This window comes from Hyperoodon ampullatus (assembly GCF_949752795.1).
Source record: "Hyperoodon ampullatus genome assembly, chromosome: 14".
In the NCBI taxonomy this organism is placed as follows: Eukaryota; Metazoa; Chordata; class Mammalia; order Artiodactyla; family Ziphiidae; genus Hyperoodon; species Hyperoodon ampullatus.
This window is the reverse complement of record NC_136927.1, coordinates 54601077-54621144: the sequence shown is the minus strand read 5'-3', so window position 1 is coordinate 54621144 and position 20068 is coordinate 54601077.

Sequence of the window (20068 nt, the reverse complement as noted above, 5' to 3'; positions counted from 1 at the left end):
ATTCAGGGGGCACAGTTTCAATCCTTGGTCAGGATCTAAGATCACACGTGCCATGCTGCGCGGCCAAGAAAAAAACAAGAAAAAATAAAAAGTAACTTATGAACCTTCTCCCTGCAATTTTGTCTACACCATTCGCTCTCGTGACAGACTGCCTCTTCATAGATAGTTCCAGAGTCAAATCTAAATGATCAGAAGTTCTCAACTAGTGGAGAACATTCAACTTCCCTTTTTCTGGGCAACCTTCGCTGAGTTACCCACACATAAAAGAAGGAGCTTTGAAACCCTCTGATCCTTTGGGGAACTGAAGCCCTATGCACGTCTGTGCTCTGAAAAGTTGTGTGTAGCTACTTTTGGTCATTTTTAAGAAGAGTCTCGGGCTTCCCTGGTGGCGCAGTGGTTGAGAGTCCGCCTGCCAATGCAGGGGACACGGGTTCGTGCCCCGGTCGGGGAGGATCTCACATGCCGCGGAGTGGCTGGGCCCGTGAGCCATGGCCGCTGAGCCTGCACGTCCGGAGCCTGTGCTCCGCAACGGGAGAGGCCACAGCAGTGAGAGGCCCGCGTACCGCAAAAAAAAAGAGTCTCCACTTTCCTTCATCCTAATTTACACAAAGTACTTTAGCGGTGCTGTAGACTGAGTGTTTGTGTCCCCACCCCATTCAGATGTTGAAATCCTAACCCCCCAACGCGATGGTATTTGAAAGTGAGACCTTTGGGAGGTGATTAGGTCATACAGATGGAGCCCTCACAAGTGAATTTGCGCCCCCATAAAAGAGACCTCAGGGAGCTCCCTCACCCCCTCAGCCACGTGAGGCCACAGCGAGAAGACAGCCATCTGTGACCCAGGAAGCAGGTCCTCACCAGATGCTGAACCTGCCTTGATCTTAGACTTCCCAGCCTTGGAGCTATGAGAAATAAACTTCTGCTGTTTATAAGCCACCCAGTCTCTGGTAGTTTGTTACAGCAGCCCAAGTGGGCCGAGATGATGGGTCTACAAAAGACAGCAAGCAACCACAATGCCCCCCCAAAACCACAGGCTCTGTGTCAAGTACTCAATAGAAATATAAAATAGCAGAGGCTTCAGACGATCAAAGGAAACTCACTGCCAGGAAGGCAACGGTGTGGTGGGGCAGGGAGAGCTGAAAGGTCGAGGTCTTGATTCTGGTTGTGCAACTTCCTGCCTCTATGGCCCTGGGCTCTGCCTCAGCAGACAGACGCCCACTGTCCTCCAGGGGCTGCCTGGGGTGCTTGGGGGGAGGGGCGCGATTGTCCCCATGTGCAGTGACTCCGCGGGCTATAGGCGGCTCCATGATGGTGCATGAGGCTCCACTGGCCAGAACGTTTGCAAACACCTGCTTTCTGCTGAAGAAGGAGAAGTGGAGAAGGAAGAGGAGGCCTCGGGGGCCTGGCTTGTATATGGAAAGCCCAGCGGGGATCCAGGTCGCACCTGAAAGTGGTTTGAAGATGGACAGCATCCTCCATATTCATGCATGGAGTAAGGGGGTGAAGGCTTCTCCTCCCACAGGGCTCCGAGCTGACTGCGTGCCTCTGAAGTCCAGCCACACCCTCACCCTCCAGCCTTCCTGTGTCCATCAGGCCCTCACATTCCTCTCTAGGACAGTTTTCTCCAGGTGCCTGCCAAGGAGCGTGTGGCCCAGCCCGGGACGTGGTGGAGACTCGGGGCGAGTTGGTCAAACAGAATCAGTTCTTGTGGATGCAGACCGGCTCCTGCTTTACACCCGGCAGCCCACACCCCTCTCCCTTCTTGCCAGGTCATCAGCAAAGGATGCTGTGAGCGCTGAGCCCGGTTGCTGTTCAAGCCGGGACGGGCAGGTCAGAGGCAGACTGGGACAAACAGCGTCCCCTCGGCCCACTGGGTCTAAAGGGAGATGGAAGCTCGGAGGATTGGGAAGGGTTAACGGAACATTCTAGGTTTGTTTGAACATTTGCAACAGGCTGGAACTGAAGAAATAAAGGAGGGGCATTCTATCCCAGTCTCATACAAAGGCAGTGCGAACCATCCTCAGCTGCTACTGGACCCATTAAAAGCCTAATTTCCACTCACCTACAACTTTATTAGGCTACTTCGAACTATTCATCAGACTAACCTGTCTTGAAAAGGGTGTGTAGTAGCTTTTATTAAAATGTCTTCTCCGTGGCTCATGCGTTACATTTTATGGCGCCGCACACAGATCCGCCTTTACAATGGGAAAGAGCCCTCTCACTGTTGCTGGGACCCACAGAGATTACGGGCGAGACCCTGGGAGACCAGATGTCCAAGCCACCCATCCCCGTACATGGGCCTCAGTGTCTGGAGCAGGTCCTTGCCGTGTCTCTGGGAGTTTGGGTAAAATTTCCCATCCCAGAGCTGCCAGCTGACTCTCATACAGTGCCACACCCACCCCGCCCCCCACTCCCAGCTGCCCTGCCCTTCAGTCACACCCTGGAGCCAATGTGATTCTTGGAAACTGGTCCCTGGGTAGAGCCTGGAGAGTCTGGATAAGGCGTGGCCAGGCCACTAAAAGACTGTGACGGGCAGTCCTGGGAGCACAGGGCTTGGCAGGTTGTGAAAAATGTGGAAGGGAAGGGACTAGACGGATTGAGAGGTCACCAGACACTGGTGCGTCCAGCACCCCGCAGCAGAGAAGAGAGGGGTATCCCTGGCACACACGTGAGTTTGCAGGTCGCTGCCTCTGAAAAAAAGGCCCGTGAGGACCAATGGGAGCAGGTGGAAATCAGGGCCAGCTCTGCAGCTTTGCCACCGAGTGATGATGGAGCAAATTACTCAGCCTCTCCAAGCCTCAGTCACCTCACCTGTAAAATGGGGCTCATGCCCCCATGCTGCTGGGTCGTTGGCAGGATTAAAGCAGACGGATCTCAGAAAGCATGTAGGGACTTCCCTGGTGGCACAGTGGTTAAGAATCCGCCTGCCAATGCAGGGGACACGGGTTCGAGCCCTTGTCCGGGAAGATCCCGCATGCCGCGGGGCAACTAAGCCCGTGCGCCACAGCTACCAAGCCCATGCACCACAACTACTGAAGCCCACGTGCCTAGAGCCCGTGCTCTGCAACAAGAGAAGCCACCGCAATGAGAAGCCCACGCACCACAACAAAGAGTAGCCCCCGGGCTTCCCTGGTGGCGCAGTGGTTGAGAAACTGCCTGCCAATGCAGGGGACACGGGTTTGAGCCCTGGTCTGGGAAGATCCCACATGCCGCGGAGCAACTAGGCCCGTGAGTCACAACTACTGAGCCTGCGCGTCTGGATCCTGTGCTCTGCAACAAGAGAGGCCGCGATAGTGAGAGGCCCGCGCACCGCGATGAAGAGTGGCCCCCGCTCGCCGCAACTAGAGAAAGCCTGCGACAGCAACGGAGACCCAACACAGCCAAAAATAAATAAATAAATACATAAAATTTATTAAAAAAAAAATTTAGCGACGGGGCTGGCACGCAGCCAGCCCCATGCTCAACTGGGATTTGTTGACAAATGCATGTGGTGTTTGAAAAAGAGATTGGTCCAGGGTGACCTGAAGGTTTGGCTTGAGACACAGGAGAGATGGACTTGCCACCAACTGAGATGGGAAGGCAGGGAGGAGCGGGTCGCAGGGGACCAAAGCTGAAAGGTGGCCAGGGGTTCACCCTGATCCTGTTGAAAGCCCATTTCAGGACAGGAAGAAGGGTGGAGGGCAGGGAAGTGGGAGTTCCAAGGACCACCCCAATGCCTACTGCCCACCACCCATCTGTCTTCCAAGCACTTGTCTTCAGGAAGGACTGCCCAGCAGAGCCCCCACCAGAAGGCCAAGGCCACCCACTCCTGCAAAGGCCCATGCCTGTCAGCACATTTCTCAAGGGAGAGAGAAAAAACACCTTCAGGGAGGCGATCGCTGTGACTCCTTCTCACTGCCAGCAGATACCACAGCCCGAACTTCTGACACAGCAAGAGTCCCCTAAAAGGAACAGTTGACACCTGGTCCTGCCTCCCGCCTTCCCCTCAATGGGGTCCCCTCTCTCCTGACTCAGCCCCTCTCAGCCCTGAGCCTGCTTGGTCATTCTGCATGAAGGTGCAGCTCTCCTGGTAGAGAATCAGAATTCCTCTCGCTTCAGAAGTAAAATGTATACGTCTGCCGGGGGCCTCACATCTCTCCCTCTCCTTTCTCAGCATGAGGCTCGGGCTCTTTATAATTTATCAAAAAGGCCACACATAATGAGCTCAGCTCTTACTCTGTAGCCAGGGCTGTCAGCTCACTTTTTAAGAACGCCGCACCCTGGCCGAGGACCCTTAGATCTTGTCATCCTGAGGCTGGGGATGAATCACCTGTGAGTCAGACATGGGACTGAGCCAGTCTGCCCTCCCCTTCTTGGGGACCAATCGGGTGCAAGGGGGTTGGGCTGGGGGCTTTCATAGATGCCATCTCACATAATCCTCTTGACAATGCCGGAAGGAAGATGCCTGCCTGCCCATTCCGCAGATGTGAAAACTGAGGTACCATGAAGTTTAGTATCTCGTCCGAGGTCCTTGGCAGGTGTCTAGTAAAGAATCAAACTCATCCAAAGAGACGTCTGGCCTTTGCCCTCAGCCCCCAGAAGGTGATCTCTAAACCCTCAGAATGTCCTGCCCAATAAGGGTGTCTTTGTTTACCTGGGGGCCTTGGACCATGTCAGAAAGTCTAACATGATTTAGGGTGGGGGCTTTGAGGCATGCAATATCAGCTTGACCTCCAGAAGGGCTGGCAAACAAGGTCAGCTGCATAAGAGGTCAACCACATGTGGCTATGTGATGGAGCACCAGTAAAGACTCTGGACACCAAGCTCAGGTGAGTGTCCCTGGTGGGATGTGTCCATGTGTGTGGTCACTTGTCACTGCTGGGAGATGTCACACTGTCTACGACTCTACTGGAATGGGACATCCACACATCCTCCTGGACTCAGCCCCAAACATCTCTGCCCTTGGCTATACCCTTTGCTGTAGTAAACCATAACTGTGAGCACGACAGCTCTCAGCGAGTTCTGTGAGTCCTTCTGGCAAATTATCAAACCTGAGAGTGGCCTTGGGGGTCCTCAAATCTGCAAATGTTGTCAGAAATGAGAGTGGTCTTGGAGACCCCTGGACTCTGCCATGGGGTCAGAGGTGAGGACTTGTGACCTGGTCCCTAATGTGTCTCCTGGACTGGAAGAGAATACATGTCTGTTGTTTTAAGCCAACAGAATCTCAGGGCTAGGACCCCAGCAGCTCTGCAGCTCACCAGCTGTGAGTTTGTGGTAATTTTATGGCCACCCTAGGAAACAAATACAAGCCCTCTCCCTTCTAGTGGATTCTGCTATAGCTGCTCTCCCTGCCCCCAAAGGGTTCTGTCCTTCTCAGGCCAACAGCAACTCCCCTTCATTTGATCAATGACCGTGGTGGCCATGAGAATGTGCCTGGAAGCCCCCAACAGCTGCAATGCTCTGAACCCCACAGCTGCATTTGCCCAGGCCTCCCTTCCCACAGACGGCTCCCAGCCACCACTGTCTGCAGCAGACCCATTCCTGGGGCAACCCTGAAGCCGATAGCCAACTTTGGCTCAAGGATTCCTTAAGACCCTCAATGAAACTTCCTGAGGCTGCACACCAGTTGAGCACAGTTCCCTGCAAACCTCCCTCCCTCTTCCCTTCCCTTGGGGTCAGATTGCACAGATCCCAGCCTTTCCAGCTCTGTCCCCAGTTCCTCTCATCTGAGCTGCATTAGTCTCCTGGGGCTGCCATAATGAATCATTACAAACTGTATGGCTTAAAACTACAGGATTTTTTTTTTTTTTTTTTTTGGCTGTGCCAGGTCTTAGTTGCAGCATGCTGGATCTTTAGTTGTGGCACGCGAACTCTTAGTTCCCCGACTAGATCAGTGATTGAACCTGGGACCCCCTGCTTTGGAAGCACAGAGTCTTAGCCAGTGGACCACCAGGAGAGTCCCTATAGGAACGTATTATTTCACAGACCATGAGACCAGAGTCCAAGGTCAGGGTGTCTATGGGGTTGGTTCCTTCTGGAGGCTCTGAGGGGGAAGCTATCCCATTCCTCACTCCTCACTTCTGGTGACTGCCGGCCATCCCTGGTGCTCCTTGGCTTGTAGACAGGTCACTCCAATCCCTCCTCCACTGTCACATGACCTTCTTCCCTGTGTTTCTCTGTATCACCTTCTCTTCTTCTAAGGACACCAGTCATTGGATTTGGGATGATTTCACCTTTAGGACCTTAACTAATTATGTCTGCACAGACCCTATTTCCAAATGTCACATTCTGAGGTCTGGGTGGACATGAACTTTTTAGGGGTAGGGGACATTATTCAACCCACTACCCAGACATTTCCTAATAAAACCCGATCTTGGCATCTGGTTGCCAGTGGACCTGCACTTACATACCCTCTGTGGGCTGGACACCGTGCTAGGTGCTGGAACTACAAAGGTGGACCATGCAGATGTGGCCCCTGGCCTTACAGGACAGAAGATTTGGGAATGGGGCAGGTGGGGAGGATCAAGTCGGGAATGGAGGTGTATTGGCCACCTCCACCCTGCTTCCCTGCCTCCCAGGTAGACGCTCTGGTCCAGAGGGAGAAAGACCCAGTTCTGCAGCAGCCTTGGCTTCCACGGTGTACGTGCTTGGGAGGCTGTCGTGTGCACGAAAATACCAGGGAGGCTCTTCCTTTCTCTGACTCTCCGGCACCCAAAATAAATGAAAAAGAGACATTCCTGGCAGGGTCTGCGGAGGAACTCCACGGCAGGAATGAAAATTGGCTGCAGCATCCAAGAAATCCTCGAATGGAAAGGGATTTCTAGGACAACACACCTCTAGGAACAGAGATGTCAGTAGTAAAGCTGGTGTGGGGGGTGAGCCTGCCGCCGAGCCTGTCTGCACGTGTCTGGAGATGTGCCCGCCGTATGCACACCTGCACAGGTGTAAGCGTGTGGGCGAGTGTGGGGAGCCCAGCTGAAAGCACAGCATAGGCTTTTTCCGCTGTTTGCCCATCTGCCATCCTCTCCCATCACCCCCAAGCCCACTGACCAGCTGGGGTCACCTTGTCCTATTACATCTCCACAAAACTGGCCTTGGCCCCTGTCCAGGGTCTGGGAGAGATGCCAGCCTCCGGCCGCTCCCTGGGGATCCTCTGCAGGTTGACATGGCTCCAGTCCCACCTGGCACTGAGTTCCGGCTTTCTCTGAATCCTCCACCTGCCCTGTGCCAGCCGTCCCTTCTCCTCCAGGTGTCACATTCACACAGTTTCAGGGAGTCACTACTGTGAGGGGCTTTTTCCAGCCTCCATCTCAGCTTCCGACATCTTTAAATTGAAACAAAGCAACCCTGGCCCAAGAAGTGCCAAAAACTTAGATAACTGTGCCTTGATCTCTAACAGTCCTTGGAGCTTTCTGAAAGACTGTCTCCCGGGTTATAATCCTCCAGTTGGCTGGAATAAAAATTTCCATTTCTCTCTTGGGTTGACTATTGATTAATTTTTCGTTAACAACGCAGAGTTTGAACATCGTCCTGGGTAATGGGGAGTCACAGCACGTGTTTGAGCAGAATAATGACACAATGAGACATGGTTGCCTCACAAGGATCCCTCTGACCGTCGATTTGGGGGGAATGGGGGGAGCAGGACACCCATTGGAAGCCATTGTCATCGGGCTCATCAGACATGACCGTAGCTTGGATTAGGATGGTGGCTGCAGGGATGGAGAAAAACTGCTTGTCTCCCATTTAAGGGGGTTTTGCAGACATTTCACCCCAAACTTCTGCTTTTTTTTTTCATGTTTCCTGAAGATATTTATTACCATCCAGACGTATTTTCAACAGGGAAAGGCATGATTCCCAATTTCTCTCCGGGATTCACATTTTCAAGGTCTCCCAGGGAACCCATCTTTCATGGAATCCTCTGAAGACTCAGTCTTTGCAAGGGGTAAACTCATTCAGACTCCAGTTTCCTCTGCCAATTCCCAGGCTGACCTGCAGCTGCACCCCCTCGAGCTGATGTTCGGGGCTGAGTCCAGGAGGATGTGTGGATGTCCCATTCCAGTAGAGTCGTAGACAGTGTGACATCTCCCAGCAGTGACAAGTGACCACACACATGGACACATCCCATCTTACTATTTCCCTTTAGTCTCTGTTTCCTTTTTGCCAAAACTTCTGCTTTTATCTCATCAGCCACCCCCAGAATGTACGGGGGACTGGAAAAGTCGCTTAGTTGGGTTCAAGGCTGTTCCAAACAAAACTGGGACCCTCACCCTAAGGAAAATGGAAAGAACGGAGGCTGGATGGACAGCCGGCCACCTCCATTAAGAAAGTCAAGGGGGCTTCCCTGGTGGCACAGTGGTTGAGAGTCCGCTTGCCGATGCAGCGGACGCGGGTTCATACCCCAGTCCGGGAAGATCCCACATGCCGCAGAGCGGCTGGGCCTGTGAGCCATGGCCGCTGAGCCTGCGTGTCCGGAGCCTGTGCTCCGCAGCGGGAGAGGCCACAACAGTGAGAGGCCCGCGTAAAAAAAAAAAAAAGAAAGTCAAGGAAGGGGGGAAAGGAGGCACTGCCAACCGGGTGGGAGGGAACCAAGGAGAGCGTAGGGTCTGCAGGTTTCAGGGCGGACCGGCTGCTGCCCAGGAGAACCCAATGTTGCTGAGCGCCAGGCGGGATGAGGGGGGAAAGCTGCGGGCACAGAGCCTGACTCTCAGAGATGCTCTACAAGTGTTTGTCAAATAACATGGGTTTAGCCATGTGAACATTACTGATAACCTTGGGAAGAGCAGTTTCAGAGGGGATGGGGGAAGGAATTCTTGCCAGAAGTTTGGCTGGGGGTGGGAGGGGGCGGGGGCAGAGCCAGAGAGAGGATGGTGGGTGGAAGGATCGTGTCCTCTTCGGCTCTGAATCCCAGGACTTGTCATTATTATCATCATCCCAACATACACGTGAGAAGACTAAGCCTCCAAGAGGTGGGATGTTTGCCCCAGGTTTCCAGAGAGGACCGAGGTTTGAGCCTGAGTGGCCACAGCCCAGCCCGTCTCCCCGGCCCTCGCCCTCTCCCACTCCTTCCCCCCATCCTATGTTCCTTTAATGACCAGGCACTGTGATACTCGGGCCTTTTACGAGCTAAAGAAACCAAAGATGCAGAGTTTTGTTTTGTTTCTTAACTAAAGAACTCATTGAATAAGCAATGGGCTTTTCTGCAACTATTTTTAAGGATGGAGCTGCAGGCAAGGCTGTGAGGAAAATCACAGAGAGCAATCTTCTGAAAGTCACCCAGTACTTAGGGGAAAAGCCGGAGCTGGTGGGGCACCTCCTGGACCCCACAGGCTGGGACCCATCTGAAGTCAGAGGACCTGGGTGCAGCTCCTAGAACACAGCTCCATCCCGCCATGGCCCTCTGTTCTCTGCAGTGTCCCCAGCCCTGTCCCTTTGGCCGAGGTACTTTGTGACCCGAGACATTGCTGACCTCGGCAGCACACCTGGCTGCGCGCTCTCCAAGAGGAGATGCTGTAACTGCCCTACACCCTCCACTGCCTCCACATATTCCTTTCTCCTCCAGGTTCCCACCTCTGGCCACACAGATGACTCTTTATCAATCCACCCTCCATCTCTGCCCCACCTGGACGTGGCTGCACATACTGGTACCTGGTCACCACACACACATCAGATGCCCTGTCCAGACCTCCGACCTGGTCCTTGCCCTCCTGGAGCTCCAAGGTGGGGTCAACGTTCCTGGGAACAAAGGGATTTCATACACATCCCTGCACCTAATTCCCAGCCACTTCCCAGGCATGATCTCCGGGAAAACTGAGGCTCAGAGATGTCAGTGGCTGCACGTGCCCTAGTGGGGGGAGAACCCAGAGCTCCTTCTGTCTCTGTGGTTCCAGCCTTCCTTACACAATGCAGGGAGCTCCCTCACCCTCCATAGATCTCTGGTTCAGGGAACTTGGAAGGTTCTGGAACTTCATGTGAGGTCGTGCCTGGGAGGTGCTGCCAATGGGATATTAAGCCATATCCAGGTGGGGAAGGTTAATTCCAGCTTTTGTGTGTCTGTAACCCTGACTCTCTGGGCCTCAGTTTCCTTGGCTGTAGAGTGGGTTGATAACAGTAGTAGTAGTAGTAGTAGTAGTAGTAGTAGTAGCAGTTATTATATATTTTTTTAATTTTTATTTTATATTGGAGTCTAGTTGATTTACAATGTTGTGCTGGTTTCAAGGGTACAGCAAAGTGATCCAGTTATACATATAGCAGTTACTATTTACTGGGTCCTAACCAGGGGGCACGTGGCAGAGTCCTCTAGGTAGGCACCCTTGTTTCCCCCAAAGGAGACAAGGAAAGCAAGATTCAGAAGAGCAAAATGACTTGTCCAAGGTCACATACTTGCAAGGATTTGAAGCCAGGCAGCCCCACCTGGGTTATCTTGCAGGGCTGTTGGGAGGATGCGAGAATGTGGGAGAGGGGCCTTGAACCCTCCACTTCTGCTCTCCACCCAGCAGCAGGGGCCTTCCTCTCCCCCTCCTTGGAGCTCTGGTGTCCCCTGGTGGTCAGCCTCTGCAGCTCCACCTCCGTCCTGGCCACACCTGGGACAGGTGGGCCCCTCTGAAAGCCTGAGGACCAGCAGCTGGGGAGCCCACCAGGGCGGGTGGAAGCCAGCAAACTAGGAAGTCAAATCCCAGCCCCGCTGCCTCAGCCAGGCTCTGCAAACTTGGGCAAACTACTTACGCAGGAGAAATCACTGAGTGATTAATTTATGTTTTCTTTTTGTTACATTTCTCTCTTCTGGGTTCCCAGAAAAGAGCAGGCGTCTGCGTTCCTCTGCCTCCAGGTCTTTGTATGAGACAATCCCTGCTTCCTGGCTTTATGGGGAATGCTGAATGGGAGGGGATTGCTCTGGGCCAGGCCACTGGGGCAGATGGGGGTGGGAGAGGGTGGATGCAGCTCGGCTGTGCTGTGTTCCCAGGAATCAAGCAATGTTGCCTGTCTGGACACAAAAACACTTCTCCCCAACAACGTAAGCTCCTGTTTCGAACCTAAGATGGGTGGGCAGGGTTCTGACATCACCTGCTCAGACCTCCTGAAACTTACATTGAGTTATCAGCAGCTGTCTCCCAAGCACGTCAAATAAAAAAAATCTGGAGACAGGAAGAGAGATTCTATTCAAAAGGATCAGCCAGCGGAGACAAGCAATTCAGGTAATCATTATGAGGCAAAGAAAAGGGATTTTGAGCATCTGCATCTGGTCTTGTGTTGTCATAGGCAAACGGGGGGAGGGCGGAGAAGGGTGGGTCTTTGCAATAAGCCATTTTCCCCAACGCAAAGTGTGGGGCAGGGGTGGGGTCCCTTTAACCTCTGCTGTTTCCCAGGAGCTCAAGTCTCCTGTAAAATCCAACATTGTCAAGAGTGAGGTCACTACTGTCATTTGTGGGTTGAAGCTGAAGGTAGCAAGAATGTTAATTGTGTCCAAGGTGAAACAGAAGAATAAATAGATCACAGGCAATAACCTTTTTCCTAATAACTGTTAAAACCAGGCAGAAGCGCGTCAGTCATCCTGGGTAGAGCTTATGTTGATGCTTCTAATGAGGCACTGCTGGGCTATTTGCTGCTTCACCCCCTCGAGCTCAGAATCCTAGAGCATCTCCCGGGGAAGCCTCGCGATTTTCTGCCAGAGGAGCCACATGTGGTGGCCAGAACTCTCATGGTTTTGGTCTGGGCCGGAGTCAGGAAACTTGGCCTCATGCTGGGCACTGGGCAGGTTTCAGGCGTGTTCCCCAGGCAGGACATGAAGAAGAGGCACAAGCCCCTGACAGCTGGTGGCTCTTTCTGTGGTTTATGGCCGGATGCTGGTCATCTACAGGACAGGAGGCCCCAAGAGGCCGGGTTCACTTGGTTGGCAGCTGCATCCCAGCATCGGTCACCGTGCACACGTGCCAAATGGATGCAGGTGAGCCCTGACAGCGGGGGGGGGGGGGGGGGGGGGCGGCGGGGCGTGCTTAGACCACATGCATCGTGGGGAAAGGGTGAATCCATACTATAGGGAATAAGGCTGGAGAGAGAAGTGGGAGCAGCTTGAGGGCGGAGAGTTCGGACTTGTTAAAGGTTGTAGGAAGCCCTTGAGCTTTTTGAGCTGATCCCACCTGTTTGGGGCCAGAAGGCTGCGGTTTCTGTTTGAGAGAAGACGCAGCACCTCAGCACCTGCCACACCCGGGCTAGGAGTGGCCCGGCGTCGGTCGAGACTCGTTGCGAGTCTGGGGGTGTGGTGACCAGCCAGAAACTACAGCCTGAGCTGGAGCAGCTGAGTCTAGAGGGGTGGTCAGGACGTCCATTCCCTGCTCTGCAGCTGGCTTCTAGCACCCCCTGCTGCCCGTTCCTGAAAGCACACCGGGGCTTTGGGGAAGAAAATGAAAAGAAAGCAATGGCTGCATCCCCCTGCGAGGTGCGCGGGGACCGCTTGCTGCCACAGCCCCTACAATCCTAGCTCACCGCTGACTCAGACTTTGAAATGTGCCCAGCGTGCTGGGAAAGAAGGGCGTGTGTCTGGGGTCGGCTGGGCCCCTGTGCAGGGCTTGTCGATGCTGCCTGAACGTTCTCTCAATGATTGCCTGGAAAATGCACCCATTCGTTCTTTTTATGTTGTTGAAAAAAAATATATGTTGAAAAATAATAGATGAAATTCACATAACATTCAATTGATCATTTTAAAGTGAGCAATTCAGTAGCATCCAGTGCATTCAGAATGTTGTGCAACCACCTCTCAGTAGTTGCAAAACTTTTTTCACCCAAGAACACCCACTACCCTTTAAACAATGCCTTCCCCTTACTCCCTCCCCCACCCAACCCCCTGGCAGCCGCCGACCTGCTTTCTGTCTCTATGAATTTGCCTATTCTGGACACTTAATATAAATGGAATCATAATACGTGTGTAGCCTTTTGTGGCTGGCTTCTTTCACTGAGCATAATACTTTCGAGGTCCATCCCTGTTGTCGCAGGGTTAGTACTTCACTCCTTGTTAAGGCTGAATAATATTCCATTGTGTGTATTACCACAATTTGTTCATTCATTCTTCTGTTGATGTATATGTTGGCTCTTTCCATCTTTTGGCTCTTGTGAATAGTGCTGCTATGAACATACGTGAACAAGTACCCGAGTATCTGTGTTCAGTTCTTTTAGGTGTATACCTAGGAGTGGAATTGCTGGGTCATATCATAATTCTGTGTTTAACTTTTTGAGGAACCACCAAATTGTCTTCCATTTTACATTCTCACCAGCAGTGTACGAGCGTTCCTATGTCTCCACATCCTTGCCAATACTTACTATTTTCTGTTTCGCTTTGATTGTGTTTTGTGTTGTCTGTTATAGCCATCCTAGTGGGTGTGAAGTGGCATCTCATAGTGGTTTTGATTTGCATTTCTCTGATGACTAATGATATTGAGCATCTTTTCATGTGTTTATTGGCCATTTGTATGTCTTCTTTGGAGAAATGTCTATTCAAGTCCTTTGCTCATTTTTCATTAGGTGTTTTTTGTTTTTTGGGTTTTTTTTTTGCAGTATGCGGGCCTCTCACTGTTGTGGCCTCCCCCGTTGCGGAGCACAGGCTCCGGACGCGCAGGCTCAGCGGCCATGGCTCACGGGCCCAGCCGCTCTGCAGCATGTGGGATCTTCCCAGACCGGGGCATGAACCCGTGTCCCCTGAATCGGCAGGCAGACCCTCAACCACTGCGCCACAAGGGAAGCCCTCATTAGGTGGTTTGTCATATAGTTGTTGAGTTGTAAGAGTTCACTCTTTATACAAATTGTGCAACACAAAGAAACTAGAGCTTGGACAGATTAAGTCACCTTCCCAGGGTCTGGGAGCGAGGCCAGAACTCAGATCTCCACTTCTTCCACACACTCCCTACCTTGGCTGCAACTACGTTATTTTTGTGGCTGGACTTATTGGCTTGTGCTGACCTGTGGACGCCTCAGAAAAGATATTAGGGAAGGAAAAGATGAGGAAGAACAAAGGGGGTCCCCTCTTCTGAAAGGACTTCCCAAGGCAAGAATCCTGGGAATGCCTTCTGTCCTGGAAGGGCCAGCATGTTCTGGAAGCTGATTCCCAGGTAGGCTCCTCCAGCTGTCAGTGTGAGCGTGCATATGCATGTGGCGTGTGCACAGGTGTGTGCGTCTGTGGGTGCCACAGCTGCCAGGACCCACGCTATCCGTGTCCCCTGTATTCTTGTGGTGCCCGCAGCTTGCGCTAGAAGGAAACCTCAGAAGCATGGCTGAGCGGGGCTGCCACCTGCTGGTTGCACTGAGCACTGCAGGCCTGTGGGGACCTGGCACCTGGTCTCCTGGGTCAGATACCCAGGGAAGGATCCTTCCCTCCGGCCTGAAGAAAACAAAGTCCCCTGTCACCCCTGTGCCCCTGAGGACCTCCCCAGAGAACAGCTACAGGGACCTGATAGCCTTCTTGGTACCATGAGCCCCCCTCCAGTCAGATCAAGCCATCAGAATAATGGTTTTGAAAGCATAATATTAAATAATAGGATTTCAAAGGAAACCAGTTATCAAAATAGCAATTGTAATATATGTGCTTAGTGCAATAAGATCCAAAAGCAAGTCTAATAGCAACGGTAATTTTGAAGACATGATCAGCACAAATGACATTTTGAGAGATTCACAACTGGAGTGTGATGTGAACATATTTTTGATTGTTACTGATGGCAAAGTCACAGGAACTGCTGACAACACTGCCATTTGGGGCCACTATGATGGAAGGAAATGCCTCGATTGGATTAAAGGTTTGTAACAATGGAGATGTCATTTCTCCCATCCAAGTTCATGAATTCTCTCCATGGATCCCTTGGGGGTCGGGCACCCCAGGTTAAGAGCCCCTGGCCCGGATCCTGCCTGGTGGCCCCAGTTCCTCCTCAGCCCCTTAGCCAGGTTCCAACCCAGCTTGCTCCTTCGGCCCCTGCTGTACCCTCCACAGCCTGGCTCCCCCCTACCCTCTGACACCCCCCGCTCCCCAACACAGAATGAGGCATCATCCTCAGAAGACAGCCGGGGGCTTCCCACTCTGTTGATGAACAAGCACCAGAGCTGGTTTCTGAAATGCCATCACACTTTGCGGCAGCTTCAGGTCCTCCGGGCAAGAAAGGACACCCCCAGACAGTGGTCCTTCTCTCCAGGTTACAGGTGCAGAGGCCTCAGCATCCTGTCACCTGGACAACACCACACGGCCCAAACCAGGGCTTCCAGGCCATTTGTCCTTCTGGACAATCTGGAGAGACACTGAGTCCTTTCCTCAGCATTTTCTCTTTCCTCTCCTAAATCCTAGACATTGCCAGGCCATACATTTGAATGGGGAGGTGGCATTTCTCCTCCCTTCCTCCTTTCCTCGATAATATTTAATGAGCACCTACTATGTGCCAGGCATTATGCTAGGTGCTGGAAATAGAAATATTGGACAGAGTTGGCAAAGTCCCTTCATTCCTGGAGTTATTATTTTATGGAGGGAGGCAGAGTAAATAAATAAATTAGTAAAATTAATAGTATGTTAGCAAATGATCAGTGCTCTTGGGGGTGAGGGACGTAGGGTACGGGAGGTGGGGGGTGTCAGGGTCGGTCTCACGGAGCAGGTGACCTTGGAGCAGATGTGAAGGAGGCAAGGAGGGAGCCCCAGGCGTGTGTAGGGAAAAGCTCCCGGCAGGGGGAACAGCCCTAGGGAAGCCCTGAGGAGGACAAAGCCGGAGGAGTGAGCAGCAGGGGATGAGGCAAGTGAGGTCAGAGGGCCAGGTCGTGCGGGCCTTGAAGGCCCCTGGAAGGCCCCTGAGCTGGGAGACATTGAAGGGTTTGGGTAGAGGAGGACATGGACTTCGTGTGGGTCTGAGAACACACCTGGGATGAGATGAGGGGCAGTGGAAGCCAACAGGATGGGGACGGCCCCTCCAGGGAGCGGGGGGTGTGTGGCAGCGGAAGCAGGGAGAGGTGGTTGGATTCTAGATCTGTTTTTTGGGGTTTTTTTTTTTGCGGTATGCGGGCCTCTCACTGTTGTGGCCTCTCCCGTTGCGGAGCACAGGCTCCGGATGCGCAGGCTCAGCGGCCATGGCTCACGGGCCCAGCCGCTCCGCGGCATATGGGATCCTCCCGGACCGGGGCACGAACCCGTATCCCCTGCATCGGCAGGCGGACTCTCAACCACTGCGCCACCAGGGAGGCCCTAGATCTGTTTTGAAGGACTTCCTGTTGGATGGATGCAGAGTCTGAGAGAGCTGCCAGAATAGACATAGCAAAGTGTATTCGTTTCCTGGGGCGGCGGAAATAAATGCCACAAACTGGGTGGCTTAAAACAACAGAAATTTCTTCCCTCCCAGTTCTGGGGGCCAGAAGTCTGAAATCAAGGTGTTATGGGTTGAATTGTGTCCTTCCAGAATTCATCAGTTGAAGTCCTAACCCCCAGCACTTCGGAATGTGGCTGAATCTGGAGATAAGACCTTTTAAGAGGTAATTAAGTTAAGACGAGGTCATTAGCGTGGGCCTACTCCAATCTGACTGGTGTCCTTATAGGAAGAAGAAATTAGGACACAGACACACACAGAGGGGTGACCAGGTGAGGACACAGGGAGAAGATGGCTGTCTACACACCAAGGAGGGAGGCCTCAGAAGGAACCAAACCAACCCTGCCAACACCTTGATCTGTGACTTCCAGCCTCTGGAACTGTGAGAAAATTTATTTCTGTTGTTTAATCCATGCAGACTGTGATACTTTGTGATGGCAGCAGCATACTAATACACAGCAATCTGCTCTGAGCCTCTTCCAGCTTCTGGGGTGGCCAGCAATCCTTGGCATTCCTTAGTTTGTAGATGCATCTCTCTAACCTCTGGGTCCATCACACGGCCTATCTGTGTCTCTTCTCTGTTTATAAGGACACCAGTCATCAAATTTAGGGCCCACCCTATTCCAATATGACCTCATCTTAATTTGATCACATCTGTAAAGACTCTATTTCCACATAAGTTCCCATTCACATGTTCTGGGTGGACATGAATTTAGGGGGAGTCACTATTCAACCCTGTATAGGTGAGTTCATGTACATTTCCTTGGACACCCACTTTAATCCTATCAGGCTTAAACCCTCAGAACCCTTCCAAAACACCGGAGTATGTCCAGGGTGATGGGCTTCTTAAAGGAAAACATGGCTCTGATCAGGTGCCGGCAAAAATACATTCAATTGATTCTGCTCCTGACACCCTGTGGTCATGGGAACCCACAGCCTCTCATCAGCAACATTCTGGTCCCTCCTGGAACTGTAGGCTGGTGGGAATAGCTGCCCAGCCCTCCTGCCATCTGGACCTGGGGGGTGGATGTGGGGCAGGCTAATAGAGAATCATGACAGTGCTTATAAGAATGCTCAGGCGAGATGTAGCTGTGCGGGACAGAGCTGGACACTCACTGCTACAGGCCTGGAATGGGCCAGTGACCAGGGGCTGGTAAGGAAATACAGTGAATTCCCCACAGGTTCCTCACCTGGGCTACAGCTCTGGAAACCTCCGGCAGTTCTCCAGAGGAACGTTCCAGACAGCCTAGCAAATCAGTGAGCGCTGCCCTGGAAGGTGTCCTTGCCTGGGGTTAGGAGGGAGCCTGGAAGTGCCTGACTCTGCTGCCCGACCCAGTCGCCTGCCCAACAGCCTGTGCGCTCCCAAATTTTGCAAGTCAAATATTCTGCTGAATTGTATTGCAGCTGGTGCATCTGTGCTTGGCAAAGTGAGCTTCCCGCTCCAGCTCTCAGGTTTTTGGGGTTTTTTTTATCCTAAGGGTTCTTTCTACCCAACCTCTTAAATGTGGCTGACAAGTTGTTTACTTAAAAAAATTTTTTTTTTAACTTCTGTGAAACAAACACCTGATTACCCCCATTTTTGCAGAGATGTAGCTCCCTTTACAGCATGAAACACCACTTTTAAATTCTTCTGGGTGAGTTGATATTTTTTTATCCTGGTTCTCTTGAAGGCATGCGGAGATGGGGAGCTGTGTATTCTGCCAGCAGGAAGTGGTTCTAAAACGATTTCTGTCCTTGTCTATGAAGAATACTTTAAAGTAACTCAAGGTTTCATTTGATTCTCTAACCAGTTATCCAGGGCATGAGGGTGCCCTGCTACACCCAGGTTCCTTCCCGCCCTGAACCATGACATAGCTGACCCCTGGGTGGGAGACCAGAGGAAAGGTGTGTGTGGCAGTATCCACCCCACGTGCCGGCGATGCTGAAGTCCAAGAAAGTTCCCTAAATGACTTTGCTCATTGAAAGTGGGGCCTCCAGGGTGGCACAGCAGGGGTGGGGTCAGGGTCTATTCACACCTATGTCCAGCTCCTCAAATCTTGGGGCACACCCGCTGGGTGCTGGGTGGTGGGGGCGACAGGAGAGCAGAGGCAATTAAGAAAAAATCCTGAACCTCTTATAGAAGAAAAAGAGCTCAGGAAGGGTGTAGACTCAGAGCTTTGCAACTCGAAGTGAGGTCCTGGAACCAGCAGCATCTGGAATCTTGTTAGAAATGCAGAATCCCAGGGCCCATTCCAGACACCCTGCATGAAAATATGTCATTTAACAAGACCTCCAGTGATTCTCACCACATCCTAGTTCAAGAAGCCCTGCTGGAGATGGGAGGTCCTCACACTTGAGGCACCAGGGCTGCCCCCTCCCCGGGAGCTGATTCACGTGTGGCGTGGGGCCCAGGGATCTGCATTTCCAAGTTCCCAGGTGTGCCCTACATCCCCCTCTGATCAAGAGTCCACTCCAGAGTCTCAGACTTGGCTGCACATTGGGGTCACCTGGGGCGCCTGGACCCACTTCCGGGAGGCCCTCAGGAGCCAGATTGTCTGTGATGCAGCCTAAGCGGCAGTTTGAGAATCACTGGTCCAAACCACTGACCCAGACCTGAGGTCGTAGCCAGCGGCTCCATCCAGTGCACTTGCCAGATAACACGACGGGGACGTCCTGCTGCATCTAAGAAATGCTCTTGCTGCTTGCAAGGCCCAAACATCCATGCACGGAAAAGAAAGAGACTCGGGCCACCTGGCATATGCTTGGCTATACTCAGAGCACACAAGCTTTATTCGGCAACAATGGCAGTATTTCATGAGTATGAGCTGCACGACAGTGGGAATGCTGTTTTCAGCACAAAGTCTGAGAGCAAACGATTACAGCCACGAAACTCTGCCCCCACGGCCCCGCCTCCCCTCCCCAGGCAGGCCCAGGCTGCTCCCTCATCCTGCACAGTTTCAATGGGGGCCTAATCGTGGTGTCCCTCTGCACCCATAACACACTCTCTGCACATCCTCTGCCTCCCCCAGGCTGCTGGGCCAACAAAGAAAGAGGAGTGGGCTGGTCCCCTACCCCGGGTTCCATCCAGTCCTGCCTTTTCCTTCTCAAAGCCACCCTGGGAGCAGCTCGGGGGGGCAAGAGCACTGTCCCCTCCCCCTCCAGTACCCAAGTCCCCGTGGCTTGACTCTTTTTGCTGCAAAGCCTTTTCCTCAATGAAAGTTTAACATGGACTCAATAAAAGAAGGTGCTATTTATAAAGCACTTTGCACTCACAAAGCATTAGCCCTGCCCCCACCCAACCCCCAGCAAGCAGAGAGGGAACAGGGTGTCCTTAGAAAGGGACCCAGTAGCCACAGGGACAGCACTCAAAGGGAGGAGCCAGGCCCAGGAGCTGTCAGGGCCATGTGGGAAAGGTCAGATTTCATTTTAGTGCTGATTCAGGGTATATCCCAGCAACCACCTAATTGATACAGAGGAAATCATCTGAAATGTCTGTGTGACGTGTGTGCACGCTTGTCTCTGTATGTATGACCTTTTGTGATGCAGCCTTAAATTATCCATTTGTGACCTTCCTTCCAGCTCTCTGACCTGGGCAGGGCTGCCTGGGGGAGGGAACTGTGAACCCAAGATAGACAGCAAATGTGCCAGTAGGGGAGGAATGGACGAGGAGTAGCCAGGCACACTTAGGAGAGAACAAGGACCACATCTGGTGTTGCAGTCCCACTTGGGGCCTCTTCAAAGCCAAGGAGTGGGACTGACTGAGAGGGGCTTACAACTGTATAGGTGGATGGATG